Raw genomic sequence first — 21,304 nt, 5'->3', positions numbered from 1 at the left:
TTTTATTAGCAAATAATAATTATTAAATTAATATTCAAAAAATAAAATCTCAGGGTTTTTAATGAGTCCGTGCCGTGCATGGAAGTAAGCTTCCTACATATATCAAATAAATTCATAAAACGTTCTTATAAACTATATGATAATACTCAACACGTTGAGAATTTTTCTTGACTTAAATTAATTTATATAGCGCTTTGACTAATTCCCCAACTCTAATAAAAAGGCCTTTATAAAACGAGCTCGTTTGATCTAATACTCACATTAATGATGTTCTTGACGGTCTCGTAGAATGAATTAATTATTTCCAATAATCATTTATGCAGGTCCTTTTCGTCTCGGCTGGGCTCGCGCGTGGTCCAGATTTCTTATAGTTTTCTTTCTGTATTACAGATATATTTATGGGAATTGATTACAATTACGAACTCTTCAACAACACTGAGTTCACAGATAAATAAACATTAATTACGAATAGTTCACATTTAAAAAAGGGATTGGCTTGATAATTTTTAAAATTTAAAGGAAGAAAGAACCCTAATTTCCATGTGCATCCTTTCAGAACGGGATCACAAGCCAGAAGAAAGTGGTTTCCAGAAAAATTTTATCACTTCCTTGAACGATTTGTAAGCTTCTTTCTGATTGGCTTTTAATTTAACAATACAATTGGTTGCTTCAGATTCAGGGTTTCTTCAACTTTATAATAGAAAAATAAATAAATTTTTTTATATAAATATATGGAGTGATTGTCTTAAACTATTCTGATAAATGAATCGCGATATACAATGCTATCATGTAACATATATTTAATTTTTTATACGAGTTTTGTATACTCTTGATTTTTGTACTTTTTTAGATTGTAATAAATATTTATGCAGCAATAATAGTAGTCCCTATTTATTTACATAAATCTTCCTCGGTATTTATAATACATCTTTTGTGAGTGAACTTTATAATTCAACTTGTACTGGTTGATCGAACAATCAGCTAATTCGTTAGGTATTGATTCAAATAACTATCGATTTATTCTAGATCGATTGATTCATTTAAAAGTGTAAACAAATAATTCTAACCTCAAAATTACATGCAAACTTTTATTTTTTATGATCTGCCAATAATAAATAAGCCGCTTTATAATTTTTAATTCTGCCAATGGATCCTCATTATTGTTGAATAACAATTATGCATGTTTTTTCTTATCATTTTAGATAATACGATTACTCTTTTATCACTAACAACATTCGATTTTACTTGAGTGGTTCTTTGACTAGGTTATCTTTCCTTTCCATTTTATAATTCTATTAAAGTTCAATAGTTCATTTCAAAATATTTTGTGGTGCTAAAATACCACGTGACAAGATATTTTTTTACAATCTTTCAATCTATTATAACTATAATTATGAGAATAATTGAAATATCATGAATATGGAATGTCGAACATTATAAGATTCCATGCTTCCACAAGATTTGAATGTGACCGGCTTCAGACTTGACTATGTGTCGGTAGATTAATGTCTTTGAGACATACGTGCTGCACATGTGACCTTCCTCCTCAAACCCCCTCCCCCCCACCATAACATACAGAGCCCTCCAAATGGTCCCCGAGTAATAACAGTAGCTGGAGTTTTTGGTGGAGCAATAACAGAAACAAATTGCTAATAAAAACGTTTTGGATAAGGCTGTTTGTTAAACGACGAGGCCGGTGTACAAGGCAGGTATTAAATCTGTGAGCTATGTCCGGCTGCATTATGAAATGCAGCCTGTTCGCTAATGTTCACTGTGTTCTGCTCAGGTCTCGCTACAGCCCAACAAAACGGCCATAAACAACTCACTGATTCAATTTCTATTTCTTCTTTGCCGGCTGAAAACTGATCGTGATCGGCATAGACATCAAATTATTATTGAAATATATATGATCAGTTTTCATTAGCTCCCAATCTCATTTGACACCGCATGATTCATGAATATGTTAATTATTCTCCCACATGCCGTTTTGATGAATAGATACTGTTTTCAATTTCACAGTTTTGAGCCAATTGTTTCTGGAAACGTGGTACTGTAATACCATGCAATATCAAAACGAATATTCTTCTATCATCTAGTTCTCACCTGGATACTAGTATCTGGAGACTTCAATTTATGTTTTGAATGTGAACATGCAGTCCAATAAATACTTTTCACATAAATTCAAGCGGAATATTGTTCGTTCTATAAGACACAATCATAATTCACTTATAGCAATCAGTGTACAGTACTCATGTTTCTAAACAGTCAAGTGTCTAGTGGAAACTCTGTAGAAAATAAGGTGAGCGGGAACGAGGCTTAGAGGAATAAACTCGGATTTCATAAAATTATTTGAAATGGGGAAGGCTTTCTCGTCAATTCAAATCTTACCATAAGACATGAGAGATTGAATCTTGTATAATCATAAATTCTTGAAAATTCACATTATGGAAATTTTAAATATATGATATCTGTCTTAAAGAGTGAAGAAGAAAATTGGATCTTTTAAAGATTATGATTCATAGTCTGGAAATATAACTTATAAATTTATTCTTCTACTTATTACGGTACAATCACTTGCGGAAATGATCAAGAAGCTCAAGCCCAAAACTAGACTAATATAGAAAATGACAAGAGGTTTTTCCGGTATAATTGGAAAATAATTGTACATTTTTACCGGAACTTCTTGGCACTCGAATACTTTTAAGTAAATCCATCTAGATGCAAGAAATTTTGATTGAACGGAATAAAAGTATAAACAGTATAAATAGTATCCACTGCATAGATAAAAAATACATCCAGATGCGACTGAAGAGCATGATTGGGATATTTACTGGATTATTTACCAGTCACTCATTTTTGTTTTTCATAGAATTTCTATGCAGTTCAAATCAATTTTGAAAAAGGTTCAGCAATTGAATAATTTTTCCATAGAACTAAGGCGAAATGAGTCTATAAACATCCCCTGAAAATATGTGAGCCAATCAACTCTGCCGTATTTTTAGCTTTAGTTATTCTATTTGGCAAGATTTAGTGATTTTTCTCTCATTTTGGAATTCACACCCAGCTTCATACAATGCTTGCACGAGCGAGTCGTTAAATGTATTTCACCCGCGGGGGAAATTCAGTCTCACAGGTATTTTATCGGCTAATAGAATAGATTTTATCAGCTTTTGCAGATTTTCCTGCAACATAACAATAGAAGAGTGCCTTTTTGATTCTACATCCACTGATTTTTGTTATAATTCTGCAGTAAAGAGACAACACGTTTTTTGGATGGAGCTTTTTCCGTGAATCAAATTTGGAAATAAAAAAAATCAGGTTGCTGTTTGTGGTTTTTGATGTTGTACTCCAACTTTATATTGTTGAACACAGTGGAAAATATATTTCAGAAAAACTCTATTATAGGCTTACTTTTACTATTGAAAAAATATTCGAAATCACTCGGCCTGTCATTAAGTGTATGCAAGACTGCTTCTGTGAAAAGACATTATAATACAGGATTCGTAGAGAATGCAAATTTCAAAGCGCAGGTTAGTTAGAAAAAATTCAGGCATATATAAGTAGAAATTTGGTTACATTGTTGAAAATTCAGAAACACACTTGGGTGTTTCAAGTCATTCTAACAGTGTTTTACATACTGTATTGCAGAAATATAATCTACCTCTTAAGCATAGGTTGTCATGATAATGTATAGTTCCAAGAAGAGATTGATTTGTTATGCTCACGTACTTTTCCAATACCGAAAAAGTATTGATCTTCCTGTTGATTCTGTGCTGTCTACTGTCTGCGTTCTATCTTCCTGTTTATTTGATTAACGTCGAACAAAACGCCAATTTGAAGCGGACGAGTTAGATCGATCGCCATACACTGCCTTCTGGATGTGAACAAACAGAGTCCTCCTAGATGCTCATATTATTGAATCGTCGATGGGTCAGGGCCCAATGAAAATTGAATTTATTATACGGCCTATTCGCCTCATTCTTCTCCTGCCTTCCCTGCTGCAAACTCACATCTCAACCCTTTCCAAGAGTAGAGTCTCCACTTTTCAGTATCGTTCGTTTATCAATTCTGCCCCGACCATCTTTCGATGGACTTAATCTTGCTACCGAATCTATACAGACGCAGCCAGACCGACAAGAGATATCAAACATCCAGATGAAATATTTTCTCCCCCTTTCATGATCTGTTCTATTCATGAAAAGAGTCTCATCTTGTCCAGTTTCAACGTGGAAGCTGCAACTTGTATGTATCTTCAAGTAAGCCTGACTGCGTCGATTAATTACACCTAGCTGAATCAAGTTCGATATTCCATATTTCTTTTAAATTTATTCAAATAACAGATATTTTTGAAATGAATCTAGGGAAAAATTATCTTGGAAGCTTGGTTCACTGGTTCACTTTATAAAAATGAGATAGATAGATTACACAAAATCTATGACTTCTTAGAACATATAACACAGATTTTATAACTATGTAGGCTTATTTTCATGAAATTGTAAATTATTTTTTAGTTGTTACACTGTAATCATTGGGTATGATATAGACTAGTACTATAGAATATCTCATCAATTATATTTTTTGTATATCTTATATTTCAATTATTAAGTACTGTAACATTTGAAAATATTGGAACAAGAGTGGAATTATTCGAAGGATTTTTTTCAAAATTAGATTCTTAGATTCATGGGAATTCTTTTCGAAAATTATATCTTCGATTTGTTACATAAAACTGATACATCCCGTATACAATGTAATTTTGTTTTAAAACACAATATATGAATTAATATCAGAATAATTATAAAATCTAATACCAGATCTTGTAAGCCTACAACAGGGAGTCTTTGAACTCCAGTCGGGCTAATAACAGCACGCTCCATTGGTTTGACATGGTTCTAACTGCATTACACCTACTTTTGAGAAAATCGACTTTGAAGTTTTGATTTTATATAACTCATGAAATTGTTGACTAATTTGACTAGAACTTTTTCTTCCAATTTATATATATATATACACTAACTTTCATATGTTTAATTTGATAAATACCTTTTCATTTTTTTTTATAAATTCACTACATTGCAGTTAGAACCTTGTCATAGTCAACTTGTCAAACTATGAAGATGACAAAGTTCTAACTGCACATACAACCATTTCAAATCAACCCATACTGGAATGAAGGAGATTAAAAAAACTATTAAGGTTCTAATCAAATGAAAAATTTTATTTTGCAAACAGAGTATGTTCAAAATAATGTGAATAATATGCAAATAATGACATATTATTGAGCAGTAGAGTTCATAGTTATTTTCACAGTACAGTAGAGTTCACAGTACATTAGAACTGTAAAAATATTGTCACTTATACACTAATAAATAACACTAATACTAACACTAATACACTGAATACACTAATATAATTGTGACTGTAAAAAATTATTATGGTTCTAATCAAATGAGTTTTTTTACAAACACACTTTGTTCAAAATAATGTGTTCGGTGTAGACAATGTTAACAATAATCTAAAGATATTAAATGAAAATAATATTATGTAAATTATGATGTATTTAGCAGTAAAGTTTATGGTTTATGCTCACAACATTAGAACTGTAAAAATATTGTCACAAATACAGTAAGCGACTTTAATAGATTATTATGGTTCTAATCAAATGAATTTTTTTACAAACACATTTTGTCCAAAATAATGAGTACATTGTAGACTATGTTAACAATAATGTAAAGAATATTAAATGGAAAGAATATATGTAAATAATGATGTATTCAGCAGTGAAGTTTATGGTTATGCTCACAACATTTGAACTGTAAAAATATTGTCACTGGTCAGCCTAAGAAGTTATACGTAAGTTACACATCAATATTCTTACTATCAGGTGAATAGGACCTAGTCCATCTAGTTCAAATGAAGAACTGTCATGTAAAATGCCCTGTCTTGCAGTGGCATAAAAGGAAATGCCGCTTTCAAATCCTTCTTTTTTGCGTCAGAGATTTCTTCTGGACATTTTTGAACTTTTGGTTTAATTTGAACTGCTTGTAAACCGGGTGAACTCTTTGGAACCTTTTTCGATGCCCTTCTAGGCACCTCGTTGAACTTTATGTTGCCACAGTTGATTGGTTCATAAGAGTCATGACTAGTTTTGAAGAAAACTTCATGCAAAACCCGTGAAAATTCAAGATATGCAACTTTACTGTAAGGTATTACCTTATAGTTCAAAAGTTTTGCTGTAGTTGAATAATCCTTGAAATCATCTGGTCTAAGTTGAATGACTCGATAAGGGTTCTGTAGGTTAACTTGCTTTAATATCCGGATTAACCCGATTGGTGAATAAAACTCTGTTTTGGACATGGCTCTTTCAATACAACTGTGAGAATTATCAACCTCCTGTACGCAGGAATGACCCGGTAAGGAATATTTCATTTTAATTGAATTTATATCAGGGTTGTCTCGAAGGAAATGTAATACAGCATTAGATATAATAGAATTCCTATTCTGTGGAACACAAGAATCGGACCACACCGTTAGTTCAGAAACCTCGTTTTCTTCAACAACACAATCTAATATTTTTCGAAATGCACTTGCTATGTCATTCCCAGCGCGACCAGCAAAACTTTCATTCCATAATGCACAATACACCTTTTTGGTAATAGTATAGTATGCAGTTAGGTTATACACATTTAATTTTCTTAGGTAAAATAGAGAGCTTATGTCTGCATGAGGTGTTGAAATAACATTTTGTAGTTCAAATAACAGGACTGGAAGATCTTTCATTTCCTTCTCAATTTTTCGAGCATTTCTCATTGTAGTCTTCAAAACCTGGTCATAATCTGCCTTTAGCTCGTCGGTAAGTGTTCCAGTCTGGCCAGCAACTTTATATTTCTCACATGTATCACACCTATCCGATTTTGGAACATGGAAACCCAAATTAAACTCGGTTGTAAAAATTTTATAATAGTAAGACTTTTTGATTGGAGTAGTACCCTCTTCAGTACACTTTTCCTTATATAAGAAGTACATTTTCGAAACACTGAGATGGCTTCCAAGATGAAGCCTTTTGGTATTGGCCCTACAATAGTGTGACTACTGTATGAAATGATTTGATATGTTCTCTGGCAGAGTTAGCATCACCTTCGGGTTGACGTCTGCTGCCAATACTTTTCCCCCTAAGGTCTGAAGTTGGTGTGTTTGAAACAAGGTTTTTCTTGCCGTGTGCTGTATAAATTGGCTTTTGAGAAATTCCCAATGTGGAAAGATAAAAAGGTTTACAAACTTGGATTTTTTCACCTTTTACAATAAAGAAATATTTAAATGAGTATTTTCTTCTTGATGAGACTTGTTTTGTGCTATTTCCAGAATCAGGAGACTCTGTATCATTTAAATTTTCATTTTGAACTGAGGTTTGAACTCTTCTCATAGGTCTACCTGTCAAACAACGCTCAGTTGTACTGATGAGAAAGTGTCTTTTTTCGGTTGAGGTTGGCAAATCATAATATGCTAGATGGATTGATGTTCGTTCGTCCTCTGATATTTGGTTTTGGCATTTATATTTACAGTTTTTCTGACAATCTTTGATTGTTTTTACAGATTTTTTTTCGACTACCTTACCTCTGCGGCTCACATACTTTTTCCCTGATTGATGTGCATTTTTCCTCATATTTGATTTCCAAGTTGATGGGTTTGGGAGTCGCTTCCGGACGTTTTTCTTGGTTGTGATTGGTTCTGTAGCTACCCTAAAAATAAAAATAAAACAATAGTAACACTGATAGTAAATAGTTTTCTTTTACTCTCCAAACTTATTGGGCATGGTGCTAATGTTTTCATAGCTTGATAATCAATTCCAGTAACCAAGTGTTTGATGAAAATATTTTTATATCTGTGCATTTAAGAAGTAGTAGGGGTCCGCAAAAATATAATAAATTGATGAGGGGGTCCTTGAGAAAATTTTGTTGGGAACCACTGGCTTAAGGTTTTCTGGAAAGAGCCTCATTAGCCTCATCACAAACTAATTTCTATTCCTTTTTTATATAACAAGGCATATTATTCCCCAAGGCCTATACTAAGTGTGAAATACTTACAAGTGATTCTCTTGACGATTCATTCCAATATTCCGAATTTCCTCTCCTCCAGTTGTTGTACCGGGATTTAAGTTATCTTGACTTGCACTAGGTAAATCAATGATCTCTGTTCCTTCCAAATTGACATTGGAAGTATTTCAAAGAGCAGCTGGGCTAGAACACAATCTTCTCCTACAAATTGGTTTTGCAAGATTCTCTCTTTTCTTCCTGAAAACAAATTAAAAGTAATTAGGCTTGCATTTCAAAACTCAATAAATATTCAGAAAACCCCCAATTTTGAGAAAATATTACAGTACCTAAGTTATGTTTATTTGAAATATTCTAGACTTAGGCTATAATAAATTGATAATTTTTATCAGTCAAAAAAAGAAAATTCCATTCCTTACATAGGCTACTAAAAAAAATCGTGATTAACAAAGAGGATTACATCTCAAAAGGGATGATATACATGAAACTATAATGATGAAAAGTATAAATTATTCAAAATTTAAATATAGTTATTATAATTATAAGTTATTACTTCAACAACCTGAGCTTGCTTGAAACCTGAGGTTCCTTCAACCTGTTACAACCTGAGATTGTAAGCCTAGGCTCTTTATACCCTGGGTAATATTAGGAGAAAATAACAAAATATGAACATAAATACTTAAGAATAAGCGAAATTTTCGTAAACTTACCTCTTGTTAGTAAAAATACTAAAGCATTCTTCATCAGAAGATGATGTTGGTGGAATAAATTCATCAGAATCATCGCAAGAGAATAGGTCGGATGAGCTTTTATCACTTCCAATTTCATCTTCATCCATTATGGAAGAAACGACTAAAATATCTAACTTGGATTTAATAAAATGAGCAATAAATCATAAAATACTTTGAAACATACAAGGATAACCTCAAAACTTCACTTCTTAGATAGCTGCTGCATGGTGACAGGAAAAACAGGGCTGCAAGAACAAATTAATATCAAACAGCTGATTTTCAGCAGTTGGAACCTTGTCAACCTGAAACACTATCTTCATTTGTCAGTTACAACCTTGTCACTCTTATTAATTCCATTATTTGTCAACAGATCGTATTCAAAGTGAGTTCTCTGTATAGATATGGTTTGATACATTTCAGAAACAACATAACCTCAATTTGACCACCAGAAATGTCAGTTAGAACCATGTCAAACCAATGGAGCGAGCAGACTATCGATAAGAATTGCTTAGATGAGAAATATATAAGGCTAGAAATGACGAGTGTAAATCACTATTATATCAGAAACCAAAATTAAATTGACAGTAGCTTATTCCGCTATTTCAATATTTTTTTTTATTCGTTTGTGGTTAATTTTTTAAAGTTTTGTTTCCATCAGCCTAGCAGGTTTTGCACAGAATTCTATAAAAGTTCTGATTTATATGTGCTTGATTTTTACATTAATTTGCTACAGCAAATTTAATAATGTGAATTACTTTCAGTAATCAGCTAAAAATAAAATAGTATAACTACTGATAAAGGAGCAGTAGAAAAAGCATCTGAACTGAAACTCTTTTCTAAGAATTTCCAATACATCATTGGATGATGGAATAATAATATTGAAGCCGTTTTGATAACGTGGTTCTTACTGAAAGAGTTTTCAACTGATTGAGAGCATAAGGCCTGCATGATATGATGGATTTTATCAGAAGACAAGTTTCTAATGACGGCGAAGAACATAGCCTGCTTCCAGAAAAGAGCGTCGTGATCAACAAAATGTAGGTACGGACTGAAAAGTTTCTAACTGACAAATTAGGACTAAAACGACGCCGAGTAGCCTGCGTCACGTATACGCATTGTGGAGAGGACCGCAGTTTAAATTATTCAAAGGCAGCCTCTGTGAGAGAAGCAGGGAAGAGCTTGAATGGTTGTAGAGGGGGGAATTGAAGGGGGCATGTACCCTTCGCCATCAATCGAGACAGCTTCCCAGCTTTTTCCAGCAAAGTGAGACGGCTGCATGTCTGGAAGCTGGTAGTCGTGAATTGACAACAACATTTCTAATCGGATGTAGAAAGAGAAGCTCGCAATTGAACAGAGGTGGATGATCAATGTAGAGAGATAATAATTAATTGGGAAAAGAAAGTCCAAAGCACGCATCTCTCGGTACAGCATCACTTCTAACAGATGAACATTTGTCTTCTGTTCGAAAACAAAAACAAGAACAAATCTTGCTCACCATCCTGAATCCTCATTGTGTTTTTAATACCTTCACCCCATCCTTGGAAAACTTCCTCAAGAAAAGAGCCAACTGGACCTTCTGCGTCCCCCTTCTTCAAAGGCCTATCCAACACCCAACACACAACTAAGCAGATAAAGGAGACCCCAAGCGAAAATAATTCATCAAGCAGTGAGAATAACACAGCTCCTATGGAGGAAAAAGGACAAACAATTCGCTTTTCTGCCTCTTCTAAGAATGCGAATCTTTAAAAACTCCAACTATTTACATTTTTATGATTCCCAAGGGCTGTGACACGAAGTATTGCCTTATTTCTCGGCTGTGCTTCCTTTTATCTCTCTATCTTTATTTTCCTCATTTTTCGAACTTATTTATTGAGTCCAACAGGTCATTCGAAACTTTTATTGCTTTGTTCGATGTTCATAGGCTTAATGAACCAAGTTCATTGACACCATCCGGTTTGCAAATAGATATTTAAATGATAATTCAACAGCTATTCGTAATAATTACGAATAATTAGTGAGCATGGTTATTATGCTCTTATGATTATCCTCAAACTATCTGTGATAGAAAAGCAGATTATTTTATATTATCATCATTATCGTCATCATGGATTAGGCTCTTTAACGTTTTTCAGGAGCACGTTTTTTCCTATCACCTATTTTTCACGAAATAGAAAATTTGGATGAGAGTGGTCATGAGACAGTTTCACACATTACATGACTATTTCCTCAAGTTCTCATTCTATTCATACTATTTAAATTCAACATTTCATCTACATTTTTCCATTAATTTCTGATCAATGATTCTATTCACACCAATAAATTTCTAGTCAATAACCTGTATATCATTCCACCCATCTCAACAATCGTAATCCAGAGATTAGAAATTTGATTACTGATCAAAAAATTTTTTAAGAACTATTTTCTACTTTATCATTGGCAAGCTTCATAATAAAGCCGCCTCGAAACAGGACTGAACTAACAGACTCCTAATTAGATTCGAATGCCTACAAATATCAGAGAGCATTACCTGTATATCCGTCGTCATAACTATGTGCTATTGGTCTGAATATTTGAAACTCTTTCTCACTGACGATACAAGGTTTACAAGTTAGATCGCATCATTTCCATGTATCATTGGATACAATAAAATTATTAATGTAAGTGAATACGAGAATCATACCGAAGAAAATAGAATTCAGCCTATTTCTATTTTCCCTGATTATACTTGGAATGCTTTCCTGGAATAATTATTCTTGTTTTACACCTTACACTGTAACCTGTAGCGTACACAACACACATTTAGAATTTCAAGACTCTATAATCATGTCTGATCAAAATAGTCTCTTCAGAATACTTCAACATGCTATAATTTGAAGAGAAGATTTTATTCAGATATATTTTAATATCTTCTTGATTGTAACGATCATTGAAGGAATAGGTTCCAGTTCTATATTTATATTTTGCCGATAGATTATCTAGATGTCACAAATAAATGTCAGAATTATAAGTATAGAGACGGATAGAGAAGAAAGCTGATGTATCATAATATAAAGCTGTACAATGTATCCAGCATCGCAAGATTTATGGCTGTATCGTATGTGTGGAAAGGAATAATGTGTGTGAAGAAGGCGCATTTCGTTACCGCGAAGATAACAAGAAGGCGTTGCTAGAAAAGTGTATCTTGACTGTGACAAACAAAAAAGAACAAAGCCCCCTCCCCTCACACATTGCAGTAGCCTCGTTTGTTTTTTAGCAAGACTTTTTTTCTAAACTGAGTTTCCGTACTCTGAACAACGAGGCACGCTTAACAAAAGCCTATTGTTCGCATTTTTATTTGCCGCGCAAATCACTCTTTCTCTTCTACGTAATACAGTTTCAAGCCTCACCCCCATCAGAAAGACTAAGCTGTGGGTCATCGGTGGCAAGATGAAAAGGGCGAAAAATAATTACGGGTTAATTTAAGCGAGACTCGGGCTTCACACCCCACGACGTCCGTGCACAATCAAGAACAATGCCTTGGCGTCCGGCGTCCATGGTCCGTGTTGGCTGAAGACTGGCGAGTGGACACGGACAGGTCGGCAGCCTGACGCAGATGAATGCGATTATTCGCGCTCGCAGCTCTCAGACTGCATCTATTCGCCTTTCTCCAAGACCTATACAACATGAGTCAAGGAATAACGTTGAGTTTTCAAACTCAAACAGAATGGTTTAGTTTATTTCGAATATATATGGTATAAAAAAACTAGTATAAATTAACGTGGAAAATCCTTAGAAAAACAACAATCTTAATAAACTGTATTATATTCCACTCTCAATGGAGATCAAATTCTGAATAATGCTATCAGTAATCATGATCTTTGAAAGGCTGAATAGAATATATATATATATATATATATATATATATATATATATATATATATATATATATATAATATATATATATATATTATAATAACAATTTGTATTCACATTAGATTAAATAATTCAAGAGCTTCTACTCAATGATGATGAGATTGAGTGTAATATGATGGGACAAAAAAAAATTTAGGCTGTACACCTGTACTGTGTACCTTACTATTCTGTTCATAGTTTTGGATTCACACACGTAGAATGGACAGTCGAATTCAAGTTGCAGAATTGAGGTTTATAAGGAGTGTATTCGGCTGCACTAGAGTTGATAGAATGATAGAATCACAAATACTAATATAAGGCAGGTTTTATTGGTTGCTCCTCTACATGGAATGATTATTCAAAATAAACGCAACTGATGCAGTCATTTGGATACAATGCCACCTGGAAGAATTCCCGTTGTAGTCCAAAAATATAGATCTACAGGAAAAAGAGATGTAGGGAAGCCAATAAAGATATGTGTACCGGAACAGGTTAATTAATAAACCTAATCCCTGAAGTGAAGATGATGATGAGTTCTTGATGCAGGCTAAATACAATAGAATCATTGAGCCATGTAGTATGTGATAGCTTAAACCTGTAACAATATTTTTTTATAATTTCCAAATATTTTACCCTTCTTATTAAAGTTATGAAAAAAATGTCAAAGGACTTTTCTTATACTGCAGTCAAGATACATAATATTCATATATTTTTTAATGATATTTAAAAAAAAAAAATTATTTAGATGGAATTTTTTCAGTCTTATAATGTGGGTCAGTTTTTCTCAATTATCTCGTGAATTATGATAGATATTGAAATATTTTAAATGTATTTCTTATTCTCTCTATCAAAATACATTGATTGCAATAGAAAAATTTTTTTTTTATAATTTTCAAATATTTATCCATTAACACCATTATTATCAGAGTTATCAAAAAATGTCAAAGGACTTTTCTCATTCTGCAGTCAAGATACATAATATCCATATATTTTTACTTTCCTTGCCCTATTTACCATAGGTAAGGAAAGTATTGCTTTCTGAAAAAAAACTAAGGTACCCCAATTTCTAAATTGCTATACGTTTCAAGGTCCCCTGACTCCAAAAAAGTGGTTTTTGGGTATTGGTCTGTATGTGTATGTGTGTGTGTATGTGTGTGTGTGTGTGGTGTGTGTGTGTGTGTGTGTGTGTGTGTGTGTGTGTGTGTGTGTGTGTGTGTGTGTGTGTGTGTGTGTGTGTGTGTGTGTGTGTGTGTGTTGTGTGTGTGTGTGTGTGTGTGTGTGTGTGTGTGTGTGTGTGTGTGTGTGTGTGTGTGTGTGTGTGGTGTGTGTGTGTGTGTGTGTGTGGTGTGTGTGTGTGTGTGTTGTGTGTGTGTGTGTGGTGTGTGTGTGTGTGTGTGTGTGTGTGTGTGTGTGTGTGTATGAGTGTATGTGCGTCTGTGTATATGATATCTTGTCTCATAATCAATGGAATGATTCGAAATTTGGAACCTGAGGTCCTTACACTATAAGTATCCGACACGAACAATTTCAATCAAATGCAATCCAAGATGGTGACTAAAATGGTGAAAATGTTGTAAAATGGCAAAAAACAGGGTTTTCCGTGATTTTCTTCTTTTGGAGAAAACGGCTCTAACTATTTTCATCAAATTCATACCTTAAATATTCAATTCAATTCAATTTCCATCAAAAAAATACATCAATAAAACATTTACATCACAATTCAATAATAAATATTTTCAGGAAATAAAAAATATTCCCCCAGAGAGAATATTGGTCCGTGTGTAGGGGAAGAATTCTATAATAACTGTAAAATAAAATATTCTGCAGCATTCTACCTTAATATTATTCTCACTTAACTATTACAATATTGGAAATATGTTAAAAAAAGGAAAATAAATATAAATTATCAATAGTTTTTTTTAATAAACAGAGCATGATGTTGTGGGTTCCTTTTATTAAAGACTTAGTATTATGTTGAAGTACCTATCTCCTAAAGTTTTTACATCACTTATTATAATGTTCAGAGTGCTGCATCACAGTACCAGAGTTAAGAGAGTTTGAATCAGAATCTACATATAGGGCAAGTTTATGAGGGATTCTGATGCCTCCCGACCAATACCAAGCAACCATGTGACTATCTTCTTTTTGTAGTTAACAACACTGCATCCCTCAGCCTCTCTTATTGTGATTGGAAGATTCCGATGAAGTAGGTGAGCAATACGAAATGGGTTGTTATCGACCGATTTTAAGGTAGCTGGTGTATAGGTGTATTAAATCCAAAATTCAGCATATGTCTAGTGGGGTAGTTATGGTTTAGCTGTGTAAAAATTTCTTTTCTGTACGATTTGATAAAAATAAGAAGAGTTTTGATGTAGATTTGTCTTATGTCAAATGAGTAACAGGAAACACGGTGTAGAGTTGTTCAGTAGGAAATCGGATATTTTGATGAGTGATCTCTGTGTGACAGCTAGTGGATGCAGTGCGGTGGCCGAGACTCCCCCCCCTACCATGACAGGACACCATACTGGAGCAACGACTGCATGTAGGCAAAGTAAACCATCCTACACTGACCCACAGTTAGCACCCCTCCAAGCTGCAAAAAGGCGTAAATGAGTTTTCTAAGCCTGTTTTTAACTCCCTGAATGTGTGGAAACCAGGATAATTTATGATCAATTATAACACCTAAATATTTGTATTGTTCACACGCTCTATGACATTGCAGCCACAGTCCACCAACTGCAGGTCACCACAGGAGTCGAGGGCCAGCCGTCTCTGAGCAGGGTCACTATCACTTCTGAAAAATATTGGCAGATGCTTGGTTTTTTCTACATTTTAATGTTAAGGTATTCTGCTCCAACCAGAGTTTTGTTTTGACCAAGTCTGCCCCCGCCTGTTCGTAAACTTTGACCCATGTGCAGCCAGATGACACCACCGCCGTGTCATCAGCGAAGAGGAACACCCTGCCACCTGTGGAAACCTTCTCTAAATTATTGATATACATCAGGAACAAAAGCAGCCCCAGTGTACTTCCCTGAACCACTCCATAGTCGATTCTAGCTTTGGATGCGGTTCTCCAGGAAGCTTATGAACCACTTCAATGATTTAACACCTATGTAATGCAATTTTGAAATTAACTTATGTCGATCTATGGAGTTGAATGCTTTAGCTAGGTCCAGGAAAGTAACCAGGACATGTCTCCTATCTCCAATCTCCTTAGTTATGTTCTTAGAAAACTCAAAAAATGCATGAGACGTGCTCCTATCCTTTCTAAAATAGTCGTTGATAAGCTCTATCAACTGCCACAATTCCTATATCTGTAAAGATTTCAGGAGCTTTGCCCCATCTATGCAAAGTTTGATTTTAGATTCTCAATTATCAGTCTTCAGATACGATTTGAAGAAAAGAATTTAAGTGGGAAGGATTGAGCATGGAAATCTCTACAATTAATGTACAGTAACATTTTCACCTAAAAATGAAAATAAGCTCGAAATTCGAGAAAATGTGATTATTCAATAGCAAACTGTTGCCAACTGTTGATTCTTTTATAACATTCCTTATGGAGAAATAGCAGACCTCGTGTGTCTCCAGCGTTATTGTTCTGTCACCAGCTGGCTCACATCTTAGAATAGTGAACTTGAGATGGGCATGAATACTAGCATCAGGTGATCAATTTTCATAACAGCAAGGAAAGTTGTGTGAGTGCGCCACACCAGATTTTTTGAAGATATTTAAAAAAAAATTTTTAGATGGAATTTTCTTAGAGGGGGGGGGTGTGGGTGGGGGAATTGGGTAAGGCTAGGCTTGGTCAGTTTACTTCTGTTTTGGTTAGGTTTGGTGACCTTGAATGTCTTAAATGGCTGAAGAGTTGCGCCAAAATTGGCAAAATCTAACTACTATTGATTTCGATGCAGGCTACAAACAATAGCTTCTAACAGTATCATTGAGCCATTTAGTATGTGATAGCTTAAACCTGTAACAATACTTGTTTAACTGTCTGCATTCATCGATAAGGGGGTATCATATGACGTGAATTCAGCATTTTCTTTTAGCAAGCAATTTCCTAGGATCATTATTTCACTTATCGGAAAAGATACTAATGTCTCATCAAAAGTTTCATGTACCTTTCAAACCACTCCAATAAGCAGGATATAGAGTTGTAGAAATCGACTACACAGCCAGTAGCTCAAATATCTTGTTTCTGGTGGGAGAAAATTTATAATATTTGTCTACCCAAAATACATATCTATTACTGGCTGCATTCTAGGAATAGACTCAAACATATTTTGGAAGGAGACCGGTCTAAATGTGTTTCAAGAGAGAGTGCGCTGGAAAATGATATTGTTAGATGTTATAGTGAAAATTTTTGGTATAGAGAACCAGAAAATTGTGTTTGCAGTCTTGAGAGTTGGAGATGAACCCCCAAATCTAATACTAGTCATGCGGCTACCTTACTCACTCGATATCTTACCAGCCTCCTCCTCCTCCTCATTCTTATTCACTTTCTGTATGTCTGTTCATTCTCTCTACATCACACGGAGGAGATTCCCCAAAACAAAGAAGCTATCAGTTCATTAGAGAACTCCAACCAAATAACCGTACATCTCCTTCTCGATGCCTTGTGAGGAAACAAGCTTCTTCAGTGATCATAGATTCTTTCCTAGGAACACACATCGAAGTCTAAATCAAATCCTAGTAGAATTTAGAGTTCCAATATCAAAATTGTGATTGAAGCTTTAGAATAAGAACTAGTTTGTGAGCTACTGTGAAAAATAAAGTATATTTTCAGAGGTTGATGTCCACATAGCGTTGGGGTTGTGCGTGGGATATTTGGTAATGAGACCAATGATAATGATGATGATTATAATAATAATGTATTGCTATGTTACAGGATGACAGTATCTTAATGTCTTGCATTAGCCTTTGAACACAGGATTTAAACATCCTAAAATAAGATTTTGATTTTGAACAAGAAGTGAGTTGGTATACGAAATATACTTCTCTTGTGAAAAATTAGGCTCCAGTAGATTCCAATGAAACAAAGGAAGTGTTTCTAATTTCAATCAACAATCTAAAAATGAATATCATAACAACGATCGGAGTAAAACTAGTATAAATTTGGCTTACTCCCTTACACTGGAATAGAAGATCGATTTGACAAGCACGCCAATGCTCTATTTGCATCATACTCTTTTTTCATCCAATCGTAGTTAGTTGCATGTGCAATCCAGAGAAAAAATTGAATTCATGTTATCAGAATTTTATAGTGACAGTATCAAAATTTGTTCATAATTTCTTCAGTATCAATAAAGTTCAATTCACCTTATTCATTATAACTCGGACTTGTTCGCTCAATTCATTTTTTTCAATAACTGTTAATACTCACAAAATCTGATTTCCATTTTATGATATTTTCCAGTTATTTTTCTCCAATACCTGTGGTCTTCCAATAGTGTGTCATGCCTTCAACCAAATCTGGTGCTTGTTCAACTTTGATGCTTGTGATTCATCCATCTTGGGATCGATGCTGGAGTTTTGAGTACAACACTAGCTGTTGAGCTCTTGGTGATTATGCAGTCAGTAAATATTATGTACTTCAATATAAATTTTCAGGTGTTATTCATATTTTGCAGCACATTAGCAAGAGATTTGTTAAAGTTTGTAGGAATTTTTAAAGTGTAATTGTTGGAATGTTTCTCCAATATAGTATCATGCTTACATGGGGTATCGTCTGACTTGTTGGATGACTAGTATTGTGCAATGTGCAGATGTTGCAAACGAAAGATATTCCACTTGGATTAGAAGACGGTCCCACGAAGTGTCAGAGGATTATTGATTTCGAATTTAGTAAAAGGTAAGAAGACATTTTGGCTCTCCAAACATACACTCATACAAGCACACACACGCACGTGCCATCGGCCACATTAACAGACAGACGCACGCGCAGTTTCTCGCAGGAGCGCATTCCTCCTACCTTTCCACCACTGTACCTTATCAAAGTTTCCACGGGATGGTTTTATGCGACAGAGAACCTCTTCCATCTGATAAGGTTTTTACGATGCAGTTAAGGAAGATATTATACTCACAGACATATACAACAACCGTGTGGAATATCGTAAAAACCTTCTTCGATACATTTTTATGGGGAAATTCTATAATAATCCATTTGCCGACAACTTATGGTGTATTACCGGGTTTAATAACATCCAGTCAAAGTTGCTGCTCATGTAATAATTCATCTGGACACCTCACATAAATTATGTCCCTCTGTGGCCACTACTATCTTCAAGTGGTCATGTCATGTTCCGCTTGGCTCTCCAGAAAAGTGGATGATATGCAAGATGAATTCATCACTTCATGGATGAAGTTCAATCACCATATTCAAAATAACTTCAAAAAAAAACAAGTAGCTGCTTTTTCAAGTGGAAGGAAACACAGTGAAGTCTATTGGAGTCTTATGTCTTCGGGAAATATTTTTGTTCATTTCAATTTCAGAATACTTTTCCATTAACATTGTCAATTCAATAATATTCCAATAGTATCACACAATGGCCACTTTCCATAAATCAGCTCAGCTGCATCAATTTGTAACTAAGTGCACCGAATCTTGAGGTATATGTATTCCACTCCATTCCCAACATGTGAAAGAAATGAATCAAATCAAGAGTAGGACGAGCGCTGGTGATGCAATAAATTTACTTTCCACCCGTCTCGTCAACTTGGTCCAAATACTGTGAGAGGCTTGCTTTCCGTATTGGCTTCCCTCAACCTATTCCGCTGTAGATATGCTCCATACTGGCGGACAATGTTCTCTAGCTCCAATGTAGAAGAAGCATTCCCTTTTCTGTCCCTTTCTGAATTCTACCCATCTCATTCTTCTTGTTCTGCAGTACTTTGTCATACCTGAACAGGAAGAGACGAATCTAATCAAATCCAGTGAGACTTGGGAAGTCTTCTTGTAGTAAACAATATTCTACCTTACGACACACACAGGCACACACAAACGCAATAACGTAAATTTGTTGAGGCAAACAACAAATAAAAGAGGATTGTACTCGTAAACATGCGTTTACACAGTCTGTAGTTCTACGCTTCCATGTGCCGTACAACAAGACGGATTGCTGCGATCAAAGTTGTCTAGACCTCACGTGAAACAGTATTTCCAAGTTTATCCACAATCTCAGTGTATGGATACAGTCAGAAAATTTCAAATCCTAGATTATTTTTAAAATAATTGTTTCATAGAGCAACTATAGTTCGAAACATTACGTGGAGCCACGTCTGACGACAGACATCGACTTTATTAGAATCGAAGCGCAATAATTTTCTATTACGATTCAATCTTCATTGATTTTGATTTCAATGAGAAAAAATATCATGATTTGAGAGCCACAGTCAATTTTTTATCGATTATTTTTGAAAGGATATGATTAATGATTCATTGATTTTCCACGTATCTTCAACCTAATCCTGCAGACTGCAGATACTATGCTGAGTATTTATTTCATAGTGACAGTACTGCAGACTAGAAGTGCCATAGATCATAGTGAACATCTCCTTGTAGTTAGTTATTATTATTTACCAGAATTTTCTCGTTACTGATCACAGAGATACAGTCCCCGTATGAATTCAAATACTACATTTGAATGTCGGTTGTTTTCAGTGATTATTGCAGTCATTCAAGGTGTTCAGTCTCGAGATAAAAATCGAGTGATAAACGAGAGGGAAAGCCTGTGTTGATGAGTGAATCATGTAATAGAGATGAAATAAGCCGACGTGGTTGCTGCTTTTTTGTCTGTAATGGACTACTACTACTTTCCTCAATCTTCCATCCACAAACAATAATTCATTTCTGATTGGTAATTATCACTTTGCTACCAACTTATCATCGAAATGTAATTAAACTGAAGGCAGTAGATAGTCTTTTATTTGGAATATATGGATTGGAAGAATATTTCATTGAAAAGATTTGACGGAAGAATCTGTGATGTTACAGATTGTGCTACTCTTTAATTCTTTTCATAACGACTGGAAATTCTCTTTTGAGGTCATTGCCGAAATGAGTTGATAATTAACTAATAATTACCACACAGATATTTTTAGAAAATTGAGCTTCATCAGCTTGAAGGTCAGCAATGACAAATCTTATAATTTACAATTATGAATGAATAATGAATTAAGACACATCAATTGACAAAGGTTGTCTACTCGTTATTTAGAGTTGTACTATGTTCTGTCTCAAAAAATGTTCTCGCTCTTCATGCTCTCAATGATATTAGATTCCAGGTTATTTCAATTTTAGCATACCCTAACTGGTAGCTATAGAATATTGAATGAAAAAGACTAAGAAATTGTCAAAAAAACACTGTTTTCAAACAAAACAGTGGTTTTTTGACAATTTCTTAGTCTTTTTCATTCTTTTCAGTCTTTTTCAATATGAATAATTACCACACTATCAACTTCTCAACTACACAAAAAGCTATAGAATAGATGAAGCATTCATAATTTTTAATTTATTTTTAGTTGAATTTAAAAATTTGTTTCATGAATTCTCAGAAACGTAGAACTTAAGAATTTAAGAAAAAATAAAGTTGTATGTTGGACTATCATCAGATTTTATTGAATTCAGTCAAT

General features: G+C 34.3%; 1 long non-coding RNA gene across 1 annotated transcript; it reads right to left on the bottom strand.

Annotated features, from left to right (window-relative positions):
* Positions 1–7,594: 7,594 nt before the first annotated feature.
* Positions 7,595–9,037, bottom strand: LOC120351298. The gene is made up of 3 exons (XR_005571297.1): positions 8,762–9,037; positions 8,085–8,291; positions 7,595–7,739 (listed from the first exon to the last, which is right to left on the bottom strand). It is a non-coding gene; the product is annotated as an uncharacterized LOC120351298 (long non-coding RNA).
* Positions 9,038–21,304: the final 12,267 nt, after the last annotated feature.

This window comes from Nilaparvata lugens, chromosome 5 (assembly GCF_014356525.2).
Source record: "Nilaparvata lugens isolate BPH chromosome 5, ASM1435652v1, whole genome shotgun sequence".
NCBI classification, from domain to species: domain Eukaryota; kingdom Metazoa; phylum Arthropoda; class Insecta; order Hemiptera; family Delphacidae; genus Nilaparvata; species Nilaparvata lugens.
Note: the sequence above shows the minus strand (reverse complement) of the source record. Positions and strands in the feature narration are given on the sequence as shown.